Source organism: Anthonomus grandis, chromosome 3 (genome assembly GCF_022605725.1).
Source record: "Anthonomus grandis grandis chromosome 3, icAntGran1.3, whole genome shotgun sequence".
Classification (NCBI taxonomy): Eukaryota; Metazoa; Arthropoda; class Insecta; order Coleoptera; family Curculionidae; genus Anthonomus; species Anthonomus grandis.
This window is the reverse complement of record NC_065548.1, coordinates 20,526,543-20,546,814: the sequence shown is the minus strand read 5'-3', so window position 1 is coordinate 20,546,814 and position 20,272 is coordinate 20,526,543. Positions and strand designations below refer to the sequence as shown.

At 31.4% G+C, this 20,272-nt stretch overlaps 1 protein-coding gene across 1 annotated transcript in view; it reads right to left on the bottom strand.

Moving 5' to 3' along the window:
• Positions 1-6,136, bottom strand: part of LOC126733732 (cystinosin homolog) — a 62,500-nt gene extending 56,364 nt beyond the window's left edge. The window contains exon 1 of the mRNA XM_050437116.1: positions 5,944-6,136. The gene's annotated coding sequence lies outside the window, so the exon portion shown is untranslated. The remainder of the gene's footprint in view (positions 1-5,943) is intronic.
• Between the last annotated feature and the right edge of the window lie 14,136 nt (positions 6,137-20,272).

The following is a 20,272-nucleotide window of genomic DNA, read 5'->3' as shown; positions in this document are numbered from 1 at the left end:
AAATTATTTAATACTATTTGATGAAAGCTATGTCGGTTAACAGTAGTCAATACATTATTCCAACTTGACATATTGCAAAGCAAAGAGAATTTACGGAAATTAGCTCTAGTATAAAGTCTATCGCGTCCAAACTTATTCTCATTAGCTGCACTATTAAGCTTTACTAATCCCACTATTGCCTCATGGTAAGACAAACCGGCATTGATTGTTGTACACTGATTTTCGTATTGGTTAAAATTCGTACAGAAGTAATCTATCAGTGAGGAAGAAAATGCTAAAATCCGGGTTGGCTGATCCACGTGCAACAATAGAAAACTCGCACACCTTTTCAATCAATAGATGATCAAATCTGTCAATAGTAATAAACACAAATTTAGTTAAAAAAGCTTTTTCTAACATAATAAGAGTACCACCATGTGTATATTGCTTGCGTGAAAATTTGGAAATTAGTACATAACCAGGGATATCAATAGGCTCGTCAGACCTCAACCAGTGTTCAACAAGAATTAACACACTAGGAAAGTTAACCGATTCTAAAAATAGTTCCAATTCGCTAACTTTTGAACGCACAGATTGAACATTAAGAAATGCTAGGGCAACTTGATTATGGTGGGAGTTTCTATTAAAAAAGAAGATCCAATAGTAAGGGTGTCTATAGATTGGTCTAGTTGAGGCGTAACCGAAGACCTACCTTCGATCAAGGGTGTATCGCTGATTATCCCACTATTGCTAATACCTAAAGATGCTAATACTAATTTGGATGACAGAAAAGTATTTTTAACATATAAAGATAACAGTTTGCACATAGATTTGGCAGAGTGACGGTACCTAAAATTTTGTTTGACATCAGTAATTATTCTCACAGAAAAGTTACGATTACAGATGAAAGAATTCATAAAATGAATTGTATTGTAATATCTGCTTTTTGAGCGCTTATTAAAATCGCATTTAATACAAACAATTACATTAGTTCTCCTGCCCATTGATAGCAAGGATTTCATTTGGGAAAAAAATGGCAATGAACAAGAAAAATCAAGACAAACAACAACATCATTCTTCGTATAGTTAACAATTAGAGGAAACGCATAATTACATAAGGTCTGGGCTGTAACATTACTAAACACATAACCACAGGTGTTGTATGGCGAGCTCAGAATACCTGAGAGAAGAGAAGAGAAACCTCTAGCACTAGAATCACCATAAATTAGTACATTTGATTTTGCTCGTGGGTTGAAATGCGCTTTTGCTAAGCAGTTTGTAGATTTTGATTGAAGATTTGTAGTCGTCAAATCTTTTAAGTTACTGCTAGCGTTTCTATTTAGAGACAGGATATCCTTCTCCGCTTCAAGAGTTTTAATTGATGTTAACATGTGCGTATTAATACAATTTAAGCTTTCAATCTCTGTCTGCATACTCTTAATCTTGTTTATTTGATATTCAGTTTCCTTTTCTATTAGCTTCTGCCTGTGAAACCTCGTCCTCAAATACTGTACTATTTCTACGCAATCTTTCTAGATACCTGTCCTTTCCTTCCAGCTCCTTTAGCAAATGTTTAATTTTTTCGTCATTTATCCTATTTTCACTCTCTCTTTCATTGTGACTATTTTGACATTGCTCTGAACATAAAATTTTATAAACTCCTATTTTTACCACTTCTGTCATTCTTTCTAAACAACTTGGATGAAAAACAGAGTTGCAGGCTATACAAATATAATTTAAAAAGAGCTTATTTTCACAACACTTAAAACTGTGAGACATCCTGTACCATTAAAATATTAAATTGATTTAAAACTTAATACATAAATTTACATAAAATTATTGATCTTAAAAGTTTAGTACTCTACTGGTTTAACTTAAATAATTGAAGATAGATAGATAGATTGAAATCTTTATGAGTTCAGAGAATTGTGGTATGATCAGCAAAAATTGTGAAACGACCACTTATATCAAGAGATGCAAGGTGATTAATATAGAAAAGAAATAAAATATGGCTAAGCATAGAACCCTGAGAAACTCTATGACCAATTGGACTCACATCAGATAAATCATCCATTGACTGGACAATTAAATAGAGACTAAGGGAATAAAAATGGCAAAGTTGTTATTCATAGTTATTGAAAAATATAGGTACAAAAAGAAGATCAAATGTTTAGTATTAGTGGCTATCAGGCTCTGAATTTTTAAATAAATAGAAATATATTGAAGATATGTTATCGAGAAGAATAAAAGATTAGCAATAGCAACAGGCGTTGCTTAAGAATAACATCCACGGTAAAAATGACAGTAATACCAAAATTATATTATATAATTATACCTTCAAAATACACTTTTAGAGAATTTGATAAATTCAGATTCTGAAATGAAAGAACTACACTTAAGATAGCAAAACTAGCAAATTAATGAAGCTGTAAGACAAACAAAATTTAACTCAAGAATAAGATGACAAATACAGATCCTGTGAAAGTAATGACTTCGGTTATTCTAGAAGATAACAGTCAATAACAGTCTTACAACAATAAGACTGCATCCAATCTGTCTATAAAATTAAAGAACGTAACGCTGAATATAAATTATTTTAATATTATCTATACCGTCTTGTCGCTTGTGACATCAATGGATTAACCATTCAAAGTTAGGCAAATTGGTAGGAATAATGACATATGTAATCAGTTGCAAGCTATAATTCATTATATCCTCATTAGTTTAATTAAACTATATAACTTACTAGACAGTAGTTTTCCTAAAATATATTGACTGTATATGATATTTCAGCACAATAAAGCCGATATTTTCCTATTAATAATTATAATAAAGATACGATTTTTTTCTAAAATAGAAATAATTAAGTAATAGAACTTAAATGATTTAAAATGCAATCAGTGTATATTCAACAGAAAATAAATACGAATTTAGTTCACAAAATATTCCAACAATGACAATGCTCTAAAATACCATAAAGATGCATCTGATGCAACTCTGTTCGTAAGTGGCGACATTCATGGTGAATGTATTGTTAATGTTTTGAAAATAAAAGAAGTCACAACTAATGCAAATTAATGGAGAAAATATATTGTGGCTTTTGTAAAAATTAGGGTTAAAAATCTTGTATTTAAAAATACACAATAACGGCATTTTTGATAGTGTGTGATTATAATTTTATTCGCGTTTTCATCATATTTCTCTTTTGAATTAGCAAATAAGAAAATTTAATGTATTAACTAAAGGCAGTATATATTTATTGACATTTGTTTAGGACTAAATTTAGGTAACAAAGTTTAATTTTGGATTTCGTGTTGGTGCGTCTGATGCAATTATATCTGTAGGTTACGATATTGGTGATGAACTTATTACTAAAATTTTGAAGCGACAAGTGAAGAAAATTAAGAAAAAAAAATAATAGTGTTTTTCTTAAAGAGCTCATTATAAAACTGAATGTAATAATTGATATAGTAGTATAATTTGATATAATAGAGCAGTGTCTTTTTTCTCACTTTTCTTTTAATTTTTTTGTCACATTATTACTAATTTTTTTTTCTCTTAAATATAAAAAGTTTATAACATTGTGATTAATTAAGTATGTTCTACTTTTATTACAATGATCTCTATAAAAAAAATTATATTTTTTATCATTATATTTATTTATACTTTTATCATATTTATATTTATTTATTATATATCTTCGTAAAATGTAAGGCCAAAGTAGAACTTAAGACCAAAAGACATTAAAATATAAAAACTTATACTCTATTTTAATATTGCATTAATTTATTTAGAGACCAAAGTTTTTTTTAATATTTCTAACAAACATTAATTATTATTATTTTTCAACTCATGACGACAAAGCGGATGTGCCTGTGATAAAATTAGCACTAATAGAAAAAGCAAAAAAAATAAAAAAATCAATTTACTAATTGTTTGCAACATTCCTTTAGAACTAAATTTAGCTGATATAAACAATGACTTGTAAAATAGAATACCGTATTAGTGCATCTGATGCAACTATATCTGTAGGTTATAACATTCGTGATGAATATGTTATTTCATATATTATTCCTAAACTACAGATGACGAAAAGCAAAATTAATGGTAAAATATTAGGAATATAGTTTTTTAGCAAAAAAAAGTATCAAAAACCTTGAATATATTTTTAATTAATGACTTGTATTTTATTTTCATCTTTTCATATTGTCATCACATTTCTGTTTGACCGAAGGGGGAAAGAGAAAGTAAACTCAAGTCAAAGTCTCTTATGTTAGTGTGAGTCAGGATGCAGTTTTGGATATAGATAGGTATGTCTTTTCTGTTAATTAGCGTTCTGTTCCGTATTATTTAATTTTAATAATTTTATTTAGGTCTGATGATGCCCTAATGCGGCGAAACGCGTAACCTTTTAATAGACGCCTGAGTTATGAGACTTTGACTTTGAGTTTGCTTTCTCACTCACCCTTTGGTCATATATTTAAAGTCTTTATATATATGACCAAAAAAGTTTATAAGTCTCTTTGAGAATAATGGATGATTATTTTGAATTACATTTCTGTTTTTTGTCTGAAATTAAAAAAAAAATATGTTTTTATAATTTTACACTAATATTTATACTGTTAATAATGCTCGCGCGTTAGATATTTGCATAAATTAAAAAACCTATTGTTGTTATAAGTATGTTTTTTATCGTTTTGTATGATAACAAAAGAAATGTGATTTTTGTTGTCATAGATAGCGTCTACCCAATAGCAAGCAAAGACCAACAAGTTTTGAAAAATTAAATAGGATTTTTTTAAATTTTTATTTGTTTGAAATTGTTAAAATAGTTATTTGTGTAACAAGCATAAAAAATGATTCTTTTTATATAAATGGGAAATTTGACAATTCCCATGAATAAATAAAGAGGATTTTACATACGTGTAACATACAACATTTTTTCTACAACCGATTAAAACATTAAAAAGTCAAAAAACGTCACGTAAAAAACGTCAAAAACATTTCTAACAAATTAAAAACTGAGTGTCAAATAAACGTCAACTTACTTTTTAGCACTAGGTCTAAAAAGACTTTTTTAGTGCGAAAATAGTGTAACATTATAAACCCTGGAAAGTGTGTAAAGTGAGTACTTTACGCACAGTAGTAGAAAAATTATTTTATTTTATTATTGTAAGCAACACAATCTTTAAAAATTGATTTTTAGTCAAGCAAGAAAAATTAAATTCAAAATAATTTTCTTGACATCAAGTGTCTGTATATAAATCTCTATAAGAAAAAATTCATACAGATTGTTAAAAAATAATAATAAAAATTTTACATCTTTGTCAAATACTAGACAAAAACTCTCACGTTTTCAAGTAACCGATCCAGATGTGTTCTAAAATTTATAAATTATTTTCTTAAATATTTGTATACAGTTAGAAATCTACAAAAATGTTTAATTTATTTTTTTTTATTTTGTTTTACTGTAGAACAAACAATGAAATTATTTTAGACATAGCGTCTAATCTGCTAACTCAAAAATTAAAAGTTTTTCGTTAGATATATCCGCACACTAAAATTTTATTAAATAAAAAAATTAAAACAAAAATAAAATATTTCGGTTTAAATAACGAAAATGTTGAAAAGTAGATTTTTGATGTAAAATTTAGAAAGCTTGAAACTTTTAAAATATAGTGTTTTTAAAATTATTATTTACGTGATAATACTAATACTTTTGCTTGTAGAAATTAAGAAACGACCTTCATATTGTCTGTTAAAATATCATCTTTTTTATTTCTTTATGGTTTTTTACTTTATTTACGATTAATTTCCTAAAAATAACTTTAAAAAATATACCTTATATTCTAGATTAAAAATAAATTATTATAGAGAATATTATTTATAACATGTTTGATGGATTATTATTGTTAAAAAAATGGTATCAACCTTTAAAAAGTTAAAATAATTATAAAAACTTACCTTAATTAACACACAATATTATAATAATTAAAACAAATAATAATTGTTATACTATTATCACTTGTACTACTGGTAGTTTAGTAAAAATAGATTGTAACTAATATTGAGATCGGTATTAAGTGACCGACCCGATGTGCGGCAGTTGCGAGTGGATACTGAAACTCAGTCAAACCGATACCGGCTAAGCATATCCATCATCATCGAGTGAATCAATTTGTGGTGACCCGGAAAATCCGAGTATACAATAATATATGTGTATGGTATACGCAGGGATTGTTTTATTGTATTGGTAACCAGTATATTGTATATGTCAACGTTACCCACTAATTATTATACAGAATGTTTCATTAAATAAGTTAAACATATCGTCGTTAATCTTCCAAACTGACGTATCTCATTTTTCCTAATTGTTCAGGAGAGCAGATTTAAGTTTTATTGATTATTAGGCTGTAAAATTGGGGACTAATAATTTAGTTAAATAAACATATTTTTAATTTATATAAAGGAAAAATATGTTTACTTTAAACCGTCTAAGAGCGTTAAGATTAAAAACTTTCTGTTTTTTAAATTTTTCAAAAAATTTCAGATACGACTATTTGTGAGACTAAAATATCTAAATTAAAATCATTTACGCCCATTTTTTCTTTAGATAATATGTTGCTTTAGGCAAATAAAACGAAATTAAAAAACATTTTTTTGTATTAAAAAGTTTTTTATTGCAATTCAAAATCAAACAAAGAAACGCGCATACTTGTCTGAAAAGTTCTTCATAAAAAAGTAGTAAAAAACAAACTGAACAAAGATTTTTTTTTTAAATAGATAAACTTCATCCTAAGAATAATACTGTAGGTAACAAAAAACAAAAAGGTCATTCTTAAAACCACTGCCTACTGTCAAGAACGAAAAACAAACAAATAACACAGTTGCGACATATTTAATGTGAAAGTGAACGATAGAAGTTCTTGTGCTCTTCCAGTCTTATTATGAGAGTCTGACCAATACAGAATGTTTGAAAATCGGAGAACTTCTCCTTGGATACTTTAATAGATTCTGAATTCAGCTTTCCAGGATGTACGTTGTTAAGGTTGACTTTAAGGCGTTTAAGCGACAATGATTTGTATTTTTCTTCAAGATGGCTGGTTTTGAAAAATATCTCATAAGAAGAATTTTTGCATACCTTAATTACCATAATCTCCGTCCATTTTATCTGCTCTCCAGTAGTTGCTGTTTTTACCGATAGAAGTCTTAAATCTCTTGAAAGGCCTTTAAAGTCCAAAACATCAGTAAATTCAAGGGGGTTAACTTGGTAAGGATGTTGTCTTCTGGCAAGTCTGAAGACTGGATATAGCTGAGAGGGCACGAAAATGTTACCAGCATGGGACATAGCATGTGAAACTTGCAATAATTTTTTTGCTGTCTTACAGCAATTTTTTCTTGTTCGTGTTTCTTGTACTTGTCTTCTAATGCAAATTTTGTCTCCGGATCTGCTGTTTTGTACGTCATGTACAGTGAGCACTGGTCTTTTTTAGGAGAATGGAATGGACATTTTTTCGACTTGAAGACTCTTTGATAAGTTGCAAAACTTGGTTTACGCTCATCTTCTGAAAGTGACTGGGTATATAAGTAATACATTTTGGAAACTGAAAGAGCTGGATGCAAGTATTCTCGGCTTGTACTGAATCTACAGTAGTGGGATTTTATGCGAGGAAATCTTGCTATGTGTTCCTTAATGTTAAGTCTTACTGCGTAGTCTCTAGCAATAATTTGTTCAGATTTTCGGCCACCTCTTTTATCTAAATTCACCACGCCCAGTGAATCTAATTTTTCTAAAGCAGTTCTTACCACTCTTTCTGAGATACTCAAGGTGTTCAAGAAAAATTTTTTGCAGACACGAACAGGGCTGTTTTTTATAGAAAAGAAATATCTTACACTGTTTTGTCTGCGTGATTATTCCGTTTTTGTTGTTTTTTGTTTGGTATCGATTTTTTTCGTATGACGCACTATAAATTCACGTTGACGATTAACATCTGCGAGCTCATAGTATGCAGCAAAAATTTGCAAACGCTGAGATTCATCGATTGTAGAGCAACGCCGACCTAATTTTTGGCTTTCACTCCGCACTCACTTTCACCTCCGCATCTCGGCTTATTAACCCTAGCTGAAATCACTTTTAACCCTTTGACTGTTAAGTATTCTTTACCTGAATTTCGTAGATGTTTAGCCAGTTTTTGTTTATTAACACGATTTTTTTAATTTTGTACCTCTTCTTTTTCTGTCCCTTCTACAGTGTGATGTTCTGGTTGTAGGTTTGTATTCGAACTAGATATTCTTTTAGCTTTCTTTTCTCTATAACTTTTATCGTGTCTACCGCAATCTGGATTGTCGATAAAATGATCCCAGCATAGCAAAATTAAGCAACGCTCGCATGAACTAAATACTTCAACTTTACATCTTCTTACTTCACACGTAGCTTTGTATGGAGGATCAACGTCAGAATCATAGCAATCTTCCTCAAAATCCTCGTAATCATCAGCGTTTAATTTTTCTTCGTCTCTTGAAGATAATTCGTTTATAGTTTCTACAACAGAGTTTCTATTAACCTGTCCCAGGACTAAGTCTTCTTCGGACTTCCGTTGTTTTTCTTAAAAAAAATATTTCTATATCAGAAATCAGCAGCCAAAATGATGAGTTAGAAATTCTAAAAATTTTGTTTGTAATCTTACCTGAACTTTTTTGAATTACACCCAAAGAAGTATCATCATAAAATGAATGTGTAAATGAAACATTACACACTCTGGAACTATGATTTTATCACCGGTGCTCGATTTTCCTTGGCCTCTTGGCAATTTTTTATTTACATTTTCTTCGGCAGGTTTTTCTTTACTTTTATCCGGCTGTAATTCTTCTAGTAACTTAAACTGTAGTTTTTCTAAAGAAGGTAATTTTATATTAGTCATTAGTTTAAAATGTAATTCCAAAAGTAAAGTTTACATAATTCCCAAAATATCATTCATATTCTTACCTGAACGTTTTTTAATTATTGCACTGAAAGGAAGATCGTCATCAGATGAATTAGACATTGCACACTCGGTGTCTACCGAGGTGTCTAATGACTTGCCTTGTAGTGTTTCTGAAAAAAATAATTCTATATCTGTCAGGCATTACTGTAAATAAAATTTAAAGTGAAGTTCCACAATACCAAAATATTACACACTGTCTTACCTGAACACCTGAATGCGACTATCTAACACCGCATTTTATCCAGTCGGCAATGATTACTAACTTTTAATTCTTTTTTTCTGTTTACAGGATTCAAAAAAGTTAGTTTTAAATAAAAGTTTATAGTATTAATATCGTTTAACAACCTCTTCTATTTTCTTCCTCATAGACCCTAATGAACTCCACATCTATTTTCTACATTTCATCAAAATTTTTACACCTACCAATAGGGCCAGGAACATTCTAATTCCAAATACAAAAGTTCTTCATAAAAACCTTAATACATTTTTTTCTAATATTGCCGAGAACCTTCTGTATCACTTAAGCCGTCTTCTTTCTGGCATCCTAGTTGAAAAGTCACTTTTCTAGTTTGAAGTATCAATATCCACTATTAAAAACAACCATTCCTATGGTGAGGATGGCTATCTTTTTGGGTTTGCCAGATGCTGTGCTAAATGTACTAGCTGAAGCAATTGACACTTCTTGGGCAATGGAACTTTTCCGACATGTCTAAAATCGGCAAAGGCCATTTCTATGCACAAAGCTGGAAGTCTCAAACAATTACTGATTCATCAAATTTCAGATGCATCTCTTTGCTTTCAACCCTCTCAAAACTAATTAAGAGAAGCTGGTGAAGACTTCCATAATATCTTTTCTATCATCAAATGGCATCCTAGACTGGAGTTCAGCTTAGCCTCTAAGAGTTCTTTAACTGCTCGGATTATGTAGATATGTTGCTCACGGATTAACAGTCACATTCCTTACAATCTAATTATAAAATCAATAATCTTTGAAGGGCTTAAGATCTATAACCGCCCCACTTGTGTTATTTAAGCATATTTAGCACTAACTTAAAAAGATTGCTGAGTGACAAACCCTACTATGCGTTTTACATTGATTCTTTGTAGCTCTTCGTTTTGATTGCACTCTCTTCCAATTAAAAAAAAATCCGTGTTGTTACTTTTTATGGTTTCAGTGGTGCATAAGGCATGCGCATTGTATATTCATTTTGGTTATTGTTTTGCTGCATTGTTTTAATTATATGTGTTACAATAGAATTCATTCATTCATTAAACTTAACTTATTTTTGACTATGGATTAGCGATTTATAATCTAATTACTTATTTTATCTGTTATATTTCTTTTTGCTTTGTTAATAAAATAATTTTGTGTGTTTTAGAGTAATAAAACGATATTTAATTTAGTTTTCATAAAGAGAGCTAAGAACAAAATTATAATAATGAAAAGTCCTTATTCAAAATAAAAATATTATTTAAAACTTTATACAAATTATTTATTGGTCACCCTGTTTTCCTGACTTTTAAAATTTTCTCAGCTGCCATGGTACCTACATTGTGGCCTAATGGGGTTTGTGTCAATCGGTTTTTTCACCCCAAGACTGTAAAACTACCACAGAAATAGCACCTGACTGCTCTGGTTTTTATGACATTATGTTGTTAAATGTTAGAGTTCAATACTTCTTAATCTGACTTTTGTAAAATTAACTATATGGAAAAAAAATTAAAATTTTTCTGTCTCACAGAAACGTAGGGTAATCAAAATAATATAAATTTTATGGTTATCGAGGGATATTGTCTACGTGCCCACTATTGTCGCTATAATCAGGCTCATGGTGAAGCAGCTCTGTGGGTACATAGTTTTTTATGTTATAGGGCCCCAACTATGATTTTAATATTTTTATTTGTAATTTGTGTTGTATGATGGAAAAATATCTTAAACCTATAATAATCGCGAGATTATATTTTTAGGTGATTTTAACATGAACTCACTTAATTCTCTAGAAAACTAACAATTTAACTATGTAATAGCCAGTTTTAATTTAAAAAATCAGGTTCATATACCAACTCGTATTGGCATTGAAAGTGCTACTATATTGGATTTAATTTTTACAAATTTGTATTGATGCGATTGTTCAAAATAATACAATATCAGATCCTGAAATCATATTTTTTAATACCAGTCTATTTAAAAATAACACTGAACGGGTTACTATGTTCAACAGAAATTTTACCCAAAACAATGTAGACAATTATAGGCATGCTCTTATGAATAATACCTGGCAGGAGGTCTACAGAGAAAGTAATTTTAATTTGCAGTTTCAGATATTCTATTCATCATATCTGTGGCATTTTAATGTAAACTCTCCCACTAAACCAACATGTTCTGGTAGTAACAAAAAATCATGGGTTATTAACGAAGTTCGTAAATCTAGTGGGCAAACATAAAACTTTGATTAATAATTGTAAAAAATCATTTTACCAGCAAATTATTGATTTCGAAAATCCCAGTAGAGCCATGTGGTCTGTTGTGCCAGAGTTAAATGGCAACAAAAAAAAAGGTATCTGATATTAAAATTAATGATAATGGAGTTTTAATTAATAATCCCAAAGAAGTGGCTTCTTACTTTAATGATTTTTCTAGAAAAGAACAAAAAAGTATTTTAAGCAATATTGCTAAAAATAAAAATGTTGCTAAAGACATTAACAGGTCATTTATTTTACGGCAAAGCATGAGCATTATTCCATTTAATGAAAATGAAATTTTACATATTATTAAAACTAAAATTAAAAATAAAAAGTCAAGTGGACCTGATGACATTCCTTTACATATTTTTAAGAATACCCGCTGGGGCTTGCCTTAAACCTTTAACTGATCTTATAAATTTATCTTCTAAAAAGAGAATTTTTCCAAATTCGTTAAAAATATTTAAAGTTATACCGGTATTCAAAAGTAAGGGCATCGAGTTATGCTTGACAATTACAGACATGTAGCCTTAACCTCTTGTTTTTCTAAAATCTTTGAATATGCAATGCTTAATCGGCTTATGTCTTATTTGAAAAAAATCAAATTATTTCGACAGACCAGCATGGCTTTGTGTTTGGTAGGTCCACAACGTCTGCTGTTTTGGCATTTTTGTCGGGGGTAATCGAAGCTCTTGAGGCGGGTGAGCACCCTGTTGGGATATTTTGTGATCTCGTTAGAAGGGCGTTTGACTGCGTAGATCACACTTTACCCTTGGATAAAATGAAATCCTATGGTGTAAGGGGAGTAGTGTTGAGCTGGTTTGCATCATTTTTGGCAGATCGCTCACAACATGTGGCAGTGAGGGATAGCTCCGGATTTAGTATACGAACATTAGGATCTCACAGGGTTCCGTATTGGGCCCGGTATTATTTCTTCTATTTATTGATCCCTTGCCTCTGGCAATAACACATAGTGTTATCACCATGTATGTTGATGATACATCTGCGCTGGTTCGAAGACAGAACATGAAAACAATTGATGTACCTGCTGGAAGGCTAAGGCTTAGAGGAACTTAGCAATTGGTTTATTTTAAATCAACTTTACTTAAACAACAAAAAGACTAATTACGTAGTTTTTCATGCACATCATAATCAAATAAAAGTGATATTAATTTATGTGTAACCAACGATAACAATTGTTTGGAACGCCAAAAAGCCGTTTCAAGTTTCTTGGCTTAACATTGGATGATTCACTTTCTTGGGAATCTCATTGTGCTGAGTTGTCGATGAAGCTCGGTAGTTTATGTTATGCCATTAGGAACTTTAGGGTGGTAATGGAGACTAATCAGCTAATTTGTCTATACCACGCTATTATACAGTCACGAATTTTGTATGGTATTCAGCTCTGGGGCTGTACGTCGCATGCACGAGTATTTATTAGCCAAAAACAGATTCCTAGGTGTATTGCCGGAGTATTACCGATAACTTCCTGTAGACCTCTTTTTAGGGAATATAGAATTTTGACGATTCCGTGTGTGTATATATTTGAAGTTTGCTTATATGTTTTAAAAAAATTTAATTTCTTTACTGTTAATGGTAGTTTTCATAATTACCCAACTCATTCTAGAAATGACTGGTCCATACCTCTTAGCAGGCTACTTATTTTTTAAAAATTTGTATTAAGAAAAAGCCCAAAACTATATAACAATCTACCGAATGATATAAAGATTAGCAAAACCATTTCGATATTTAAAAGAAAGTTACGAAAGTACGAACGAATTCCTAGCCAATAAATGTTTTTATGATGTAGATAGCCATCTAGCCGATTAGGCAGTTAAGTAATATAACTTTTTTAACGATGTAATGTAATGTTTTTTTTTTCTTTTTAACCTTTTTTTGAATGTGTAATGTCACTTTACTTTTGACTATTTTAACTTCTTGTAATATATAGTATAGGTGGATATTTTTTAATTTTAGTTAACTAGATAGTTAGCAATATTTTTTTAGGCTGAGGTTATAACATGTAAACCTGTGACGAAATCCATACACTTTGTGCCTATTTTTTTGGATAATAAAAGTTCTGATTCTTTGATTTTCATTTTCTTAATCTTTAGATGAGCTTTTGAAAGAAGAAGAATATGAAATCGTTTTACAAAGAACCACCTATTATTCATCGTTCCTGCTAGTCTTAAAAAATATATTTATATAAAACAGTTATAGGATCTCTGTCCTATATTATGTCACGAGGTGACGATTAATATTAGAGGTAGTATTGAGTGCTTACTGTTGCGACAAAAATGCGAGTTAATTATTTACCTCGAAATATAATATGATTTGCTGATTATATTAAATTTTATTTTAGTTTTGATAATATTGTTATAACGATATTGGCAACGTCGCGAATACCAGCTGTTCTTCGTCATTCCGGAATGATGCTAGTGGGCACATTGCACGACGTCTCTGGAGATGCGTAGAAGGTTAGCGAATCCTCCGGAACGATTGTCTGCCGAGTATATAAGGAGCCGTGTCACCGCTGGGAGGCCGGTTTAGATTAATTCAGAATATTGGCGCGATTTTTAAAGCGGACGTAAATAGTAGTAAATAAATACGGTGTAAATAAATATTTCTAGTAGTCTTAAGTGATCGTGTTTAGTAGTGTAAGTGTGTAAATAAATTAGTTGACAATTTTTGTGCATCAAGTGTTTTAATTCACAGCTAACGGGTAGAAAATACTACAAGATCTTAAGTAAATTTATAGAGTTTTTGTTGTAAGGTAATATCACCTTGCAATTTTATGGAAATAAGACATGTGCGAATTGTGATTTGTAATCTTGTCCAATATAATTCAGCCTTGCATTGAATCACATGCATAGAAAGTTAAATAGAAATAATTTGGTAATCAGAAAACTGTATTCAAAATTCATAAGAATATAGGCCTATTGTTTATGACTTTGTAAAAGTTATTTTGATTTTGTTATATAACCTCAAAAAAAATATTAACTTAAGTGAAATGGAGGGTTCCCTCAATGCCAATGTGTATGTATGCACTTCTTCTTTTACAGCTCAAAACGATTCTACAGAGTTTTCCCACACCAAATCCGTAGTATCTGGAACCATAATATTCTTCTTCCGGCATCATAATATTTCTCATAACATGTTATAAGTATTCTAGTTTTCTTTTTTTAACGTGTGTGTACATGACTTCTAGATCTTTCATCATCCTTCTTAGTACTTCTTTGTTTGTAAGCTGTCCATGGTATTCTGATAATTTTCCTATATAGCCGCATATCAAGTACTTTCAAATTTTTAGTAGTGGCTTCTGTGATTGTCCAGGATTCTACGCCCTACAATAAAAAAGAAAAGATATATCATCTTAAGTGTCTTACTTTCATTTCAAGAGATGTGTTGTAACTTTTAAAGATGCCATTCAATTTGTAAAATACCTTCCTTGCTTTTCCTATACAACATTTTATTTTTTGTGCCCTGTCTCATTGTTCATTAATGATGGTTCCAAGATTTAATTCGAGTTCCGTCGACAAACAGGTGATCGCTATTGGTATCTCTTTGCTGATGATCATTTGTTTCATTTTCTTTAAGTTGATATTAAGACTATATTGTTTACTGAACTATGCCATATGGTCTACTAACCTTTGCCGTGCTTCCAAGCTGCTACCACCATGGTATCGTACCGAATATTACTCTGGCTTAATCCGTTCAAAAGGATACCCTCTTTTACCCGTTAATCTTTATTGTCTAAGTCGGCCTCTTCCAAGATATTGATCATTTTATGATGTTGAACGCGATTAAAAGATTTTTCATAAACGACTAGACATGCGTACACATCACAGTTGACGTTTCTGCATGGATTAGGACTCATAAGTCTAGAAAGTGGTTCCGGCTAAAATTTAGCCTCTGTGTTGTCTTGTCCCACTGGTCTTTTGTTTTTTATTTGTTTTATTGCTATATTTACCTTGTGCAATATGGTGTTCTTCCGACAGTAATTCATGATCTTCGGTCTTTGATATTCAAAAATCTTATCTAAGTATGACTTCCACATATTCTTCAGATCATGTTGGTCAATGCTAATTTTTCCATTTGCATCTATGATCTTCATAACTTGTCGATTTTTAAAGGTTTCAGCTACCTCTTTTATTTTTTTGTGTAGCTTAAAGCGAGTATTCACTACTTTAATTACTTATTACTACATTAATCTACTTCTCTATAGTAAATTAATTTTTATTTTAGCTTTAATGTACGTGGGAACTAAGTTGTTTTTTGTTTTTTAAATATTTAGAGATTTATTTAATTTTAAATAAAGTCTTGTAACAAGTTTTAGGATATAATCCCTAATTATCACATTTCTAGAATTTTATTAATAAATTAAAATATATAAATAATAAATTGTAAATATATAAATAATATATAAATAAATGTAAAATATATAAATAATAAAATATAAAATCAAATAGATCCATAACCATTGAAGATATTATTATCAAATAAAAGATACTAAAAACTTCATGGATAATCTAAAAATTAAAAAACCTTAATGTTAACACGAAAGCAATTTTTAGTATAAAATATTAAGAGTTATTAATTAAGGTGGCTAGAAGATACAAAAATTACGTTGAATTGAATTGTCGAAACAGTGGGCTGCCAAGGCAGTGGTGCATATAGGTCTCCTGATGCACCCGTCATGCCCCACCGGGGTTAACAGAGCCCAACGGCCTTAGAGAAACCGATAAGGCTCTCTGGTCTGAAGGACTCGGTACACTAAAAGTGTTACCCAAGTATTTGAACCTGGCGCGCGTGAGTGCTGGGCATTCCCCGACTACATGGTCAACAGTTTCATCCTCCTCACAGCACCATCGGCATTCCGGGTTGTCCGCAATACCGATAGTATGGAGATGGCTTCTTAAGTGCCAGTGACCGGTTAAAAGACCTGTCACTAGCCGAACTTCGCGTCTTTTTAGGCGTAGTAGATTTTTGGTGAGACAGGCAGAGGGCCCACCTATGTGCGCTTTGGCCTGTCTCATACCAGGGGACTCAGTTTATCTTCGGTGAGTTCACTTGTCCAGCAGACCCTTCATTGACGCGACCGCAACGTATTTGGCGATACCAACTATGGGTTCTGGCCCCATCGGCACATTCGCGGATTCTAGTCTGGCAAGAGAGTCCGCTTCCTCATTACCTGCATGGCCTGCGTGGCCAGGTGCAGTCAACCAGCACCAGTTTTTTCAGGACTTTTATGCACTCTAGTACAAGCTTGAAGCTTACATTTGTGGCCGTGATAGCCTTAATGGCAGCTCTGTTGTCCGAGCATATTGATACGACTGTATTGCGGTGTCCGCAGCTTAGGATTTTCTGTCCGCATTTTAATACAGCGAATACTTCGGCCTGGAAGACAGTGGCGTGCTCCCCCAGCGAGTATGCCCTACTGGTATGTGGGATCCCACCACAAAGCCCTAATCCAGCTCTGTTATTCATTCTGCAGCCATCTGTGTACCAGATGGTCCCCCTATTTAGCAATGCAGGTCTGTTGGAATGCTGCCACTCCTCTCTGCCTGCAATGCGCGTCACGAATCCCTCGCAGTCCACAGTCACTGGAGCCATGCAGTTACGGCCCATCAGAAGAAATGGTTCTTTAAAAATTACGTTAAAGAACCAAGATAAGAATAAACAGAAATCTTTCCAAGAGACTAAACAAATATTTTTGACAAAAAAAAACAAAGTCACAGTCTCAAATATAATTACCTTAGATACACTGTGTTTCACTCAATTTCAAGCAGCCTCAAAAACCCTCCACTTTACATACAATTTTTTTACTTAATATCAACTGGTTGAAGTTTTGTAGCAATGATGTTTTATTTGTGAGACTGTGCCTCGGAAGCTATTTCACTTATATAATTAACTCAACGGTTTAATAATAAGGCGACATGATGCAAAATTTTGACATATATTCTCAACACATTATTGATCAGTGAAATGCTACTACTATTTATTCTAAAAAAGTCATAACCTAACTATTTTAAGTTAAAAAAAATATATACGTAAAACAATAGTACTGCTTACAAGTTTCTTTTTTTATTCAGTCCAATGAAATTTAAAATACCCATCATTCCCTATATAAAACCCAGTAGTACTGTTTTATATTTACTGCTGTTAAAGGCCACAATATTTATAATACATACTGTAAATGTAGTTTAACCATTGCATTGTATAACCGATCCATTGTTTTAGTCCTAAAGCGTTTAAACTCACTGAACTACTCACTTAATGTCTAAATTGGTAAAGCATCAGTTGACTGTTGAATTCATTGCATGACTACTCAGTTGGGTAACTGATGTAACACTTAATAAAGTTTATTGTAATAATAACATATATAGTATAAATAGTAAACGTAGTAATAATGCGGATATCGGGCAACGAAGTATGCAGGAATTATGCCAATTTAATTTCGTAAAAAGATTCAGGCCTCCCGGCAGATGAACATCATTTTTTAAGTTCATCGTTTTATTAAACCGTAACCCAGCTCAAGATATAAATGACTTTAAATTCCATCACGTTTTAGAGCAGACTCGATATAAAACTTGAAAATACCATAAGAGAATTATAATTGAGATTTTTAAGAATACATTTCTTATCGAGGATACATGAATATATTAATAAAAAATGATCAATCATCAGCTTTTGAGATTAAATACCTGATTATGAATAAATTAATAAAATGTTATTGGTAATTAAATTTCAGGCGTAAATTTAATTCGAACGAAATTTGTTACATAACATTTGACTGCATACATGATTTTAATATCTAAGCTATGTATTAGTGCAGTTATAACTTGAACATGAACATTCAAAGTTAGAGTCAAAGGCATTTAATTAGTATCATAGACATACATATATAATTAAGCAGTAATGCAGTCTCAATGCAGAAGTAATTATCTTGGTTAATCAAAAATTGCATACCAAAGGTTAGTTAGTTAGTTGACCCATAATATCATATTAAAAAGCTTTATTTACTTGATTATATGTTAATATATAATATATTCTAAGCTTTGAATTTTAGAAATAATATAATTTGTCTATTATAATTAAACCTTTTCAGAAAGGTTAAAGTATTAAAACTCGCAAAAAACAAATTTAAAATATGTAAAACTAATGAAAAAAAAAGATATACAGGGTGTTTCAGAACTATGGGATCAAACTTCTAGGGATTATTCAGCGTAAGAGTAGAAAACATTTGAGTTTAGGGACCCATGTCTGGAAAAGTGTCACTACGGCACTACTGCCCTAAGATGCGTTAAAATGTAGAAAGACGATGAATTGCCTATTAGGCATTATTTTAAATGCATTAATTTAATGCATTTAATTCTTACCTTTTGTACATAATATCATCACAATAATTGTTCAAAATGTCTTCCCCCAACCTGAATACTACCGGTTTAAACGTCGCACATGATGTCGGCGGACTTGACTAAAAATTTAATACTCTAGACTAATACTTTTAAATGATTTCAAATGTTGCTAAAATTCATCCAGTTTAGTCTTGTTCTGTTCCTACTGGAGTCTGGTAGACGAAATGCTTTACATTTCCCCATAGGAAAAAATCTAGCGACGTTAAATCGGGTGACCAAGAAAGTTCTCCACCTCTGGCAATCTAACGATGCCCAAACCGCTGAGCCAAATCCTCACGTACTTATACAGCAAAGTGAGCCAGCACTCGATCATGCTGAAGCCACATTTGCTATCGAACGTATATTGGAACATGTTCAAGAAGTTCTGGAAAAACTCCCAAAAACGCCGGTAAGTAAGTTCTGTTAACCGTTCCGGTAGAAGGTAAGGAAGGTTTTCTACAAAAAATTGCTTTTTTTGATTTTCTTCGTCCAAAACATAACTGTTCCTACCATTAAATATACTACTTTTATGATGAGGTTTTACCGATCCATAAAACATAGCGTAGAAAATTTAGTAATGCAGTGATTTGATGAAGAAGCCATTGACAAAATTGAACTCTGAGATGATAATCAGCTGCTGTCAATCCTTAAAGTTGCTGGAAGTAGTAAGGACAAAGTTGTTACTCGTGTAGCATTCCTCAGAAGGAAGCGTTACTCGTATTCATATCCTTAGCAATGTGACGTGTGTTACTTGATGGGCAATCAGTCAACGGTCAAATCCCTTCAACCTATAGAGTGTAAAAAGGAGAGGTCCTAAAACACTTTCTTAAGGCACACCTGACTCTACAGACATGCTTTCTGATAATTTATCCTCAATAATTAATAACTTTTTGTGAGCTGTTATATCATAATGATTTCTTTAATTTAGGCCCGAGCGCTAAATCTTAAACCAGTACAAGATAAAATGCCTAATAAAAAATTATAGTTTATTAAACTAAAAGCCCGTGTATAGTCCAATAGCACTACACCGCTTCCTTATTCTTATCTTTGGCCTCTGTTATTTTATTAGTAATATACCTTAAGGCAGTGGTTCAAGTATAACCACCACGACTTATTTTTCAATTAAAATATTATTCTTTAAAACAAGTTTGTAAAGTTGAAAGGTCTTTTCCCAGGATTTTGTACATAGCTGGTAAAATGGAATTTGATCGAAGATGCAGAAACTGATTTTCGATTTCTATTTTTTATAAAAATTGACTGATGTTGAGAGTCTTTAATAAAAAGTTGCAGATATGATAACGGCAGCTTATTAGTCTGGAGAACATTAATTGGTAGTGGGTTGGCATGAATTATTCTAGAGATGCTTACTTTTTTAAATTGTGGTCGCCATCAATTTTCACATAAACAAAAGTATGTTAAGAAATATAACACATAGTAAAACACAAAATA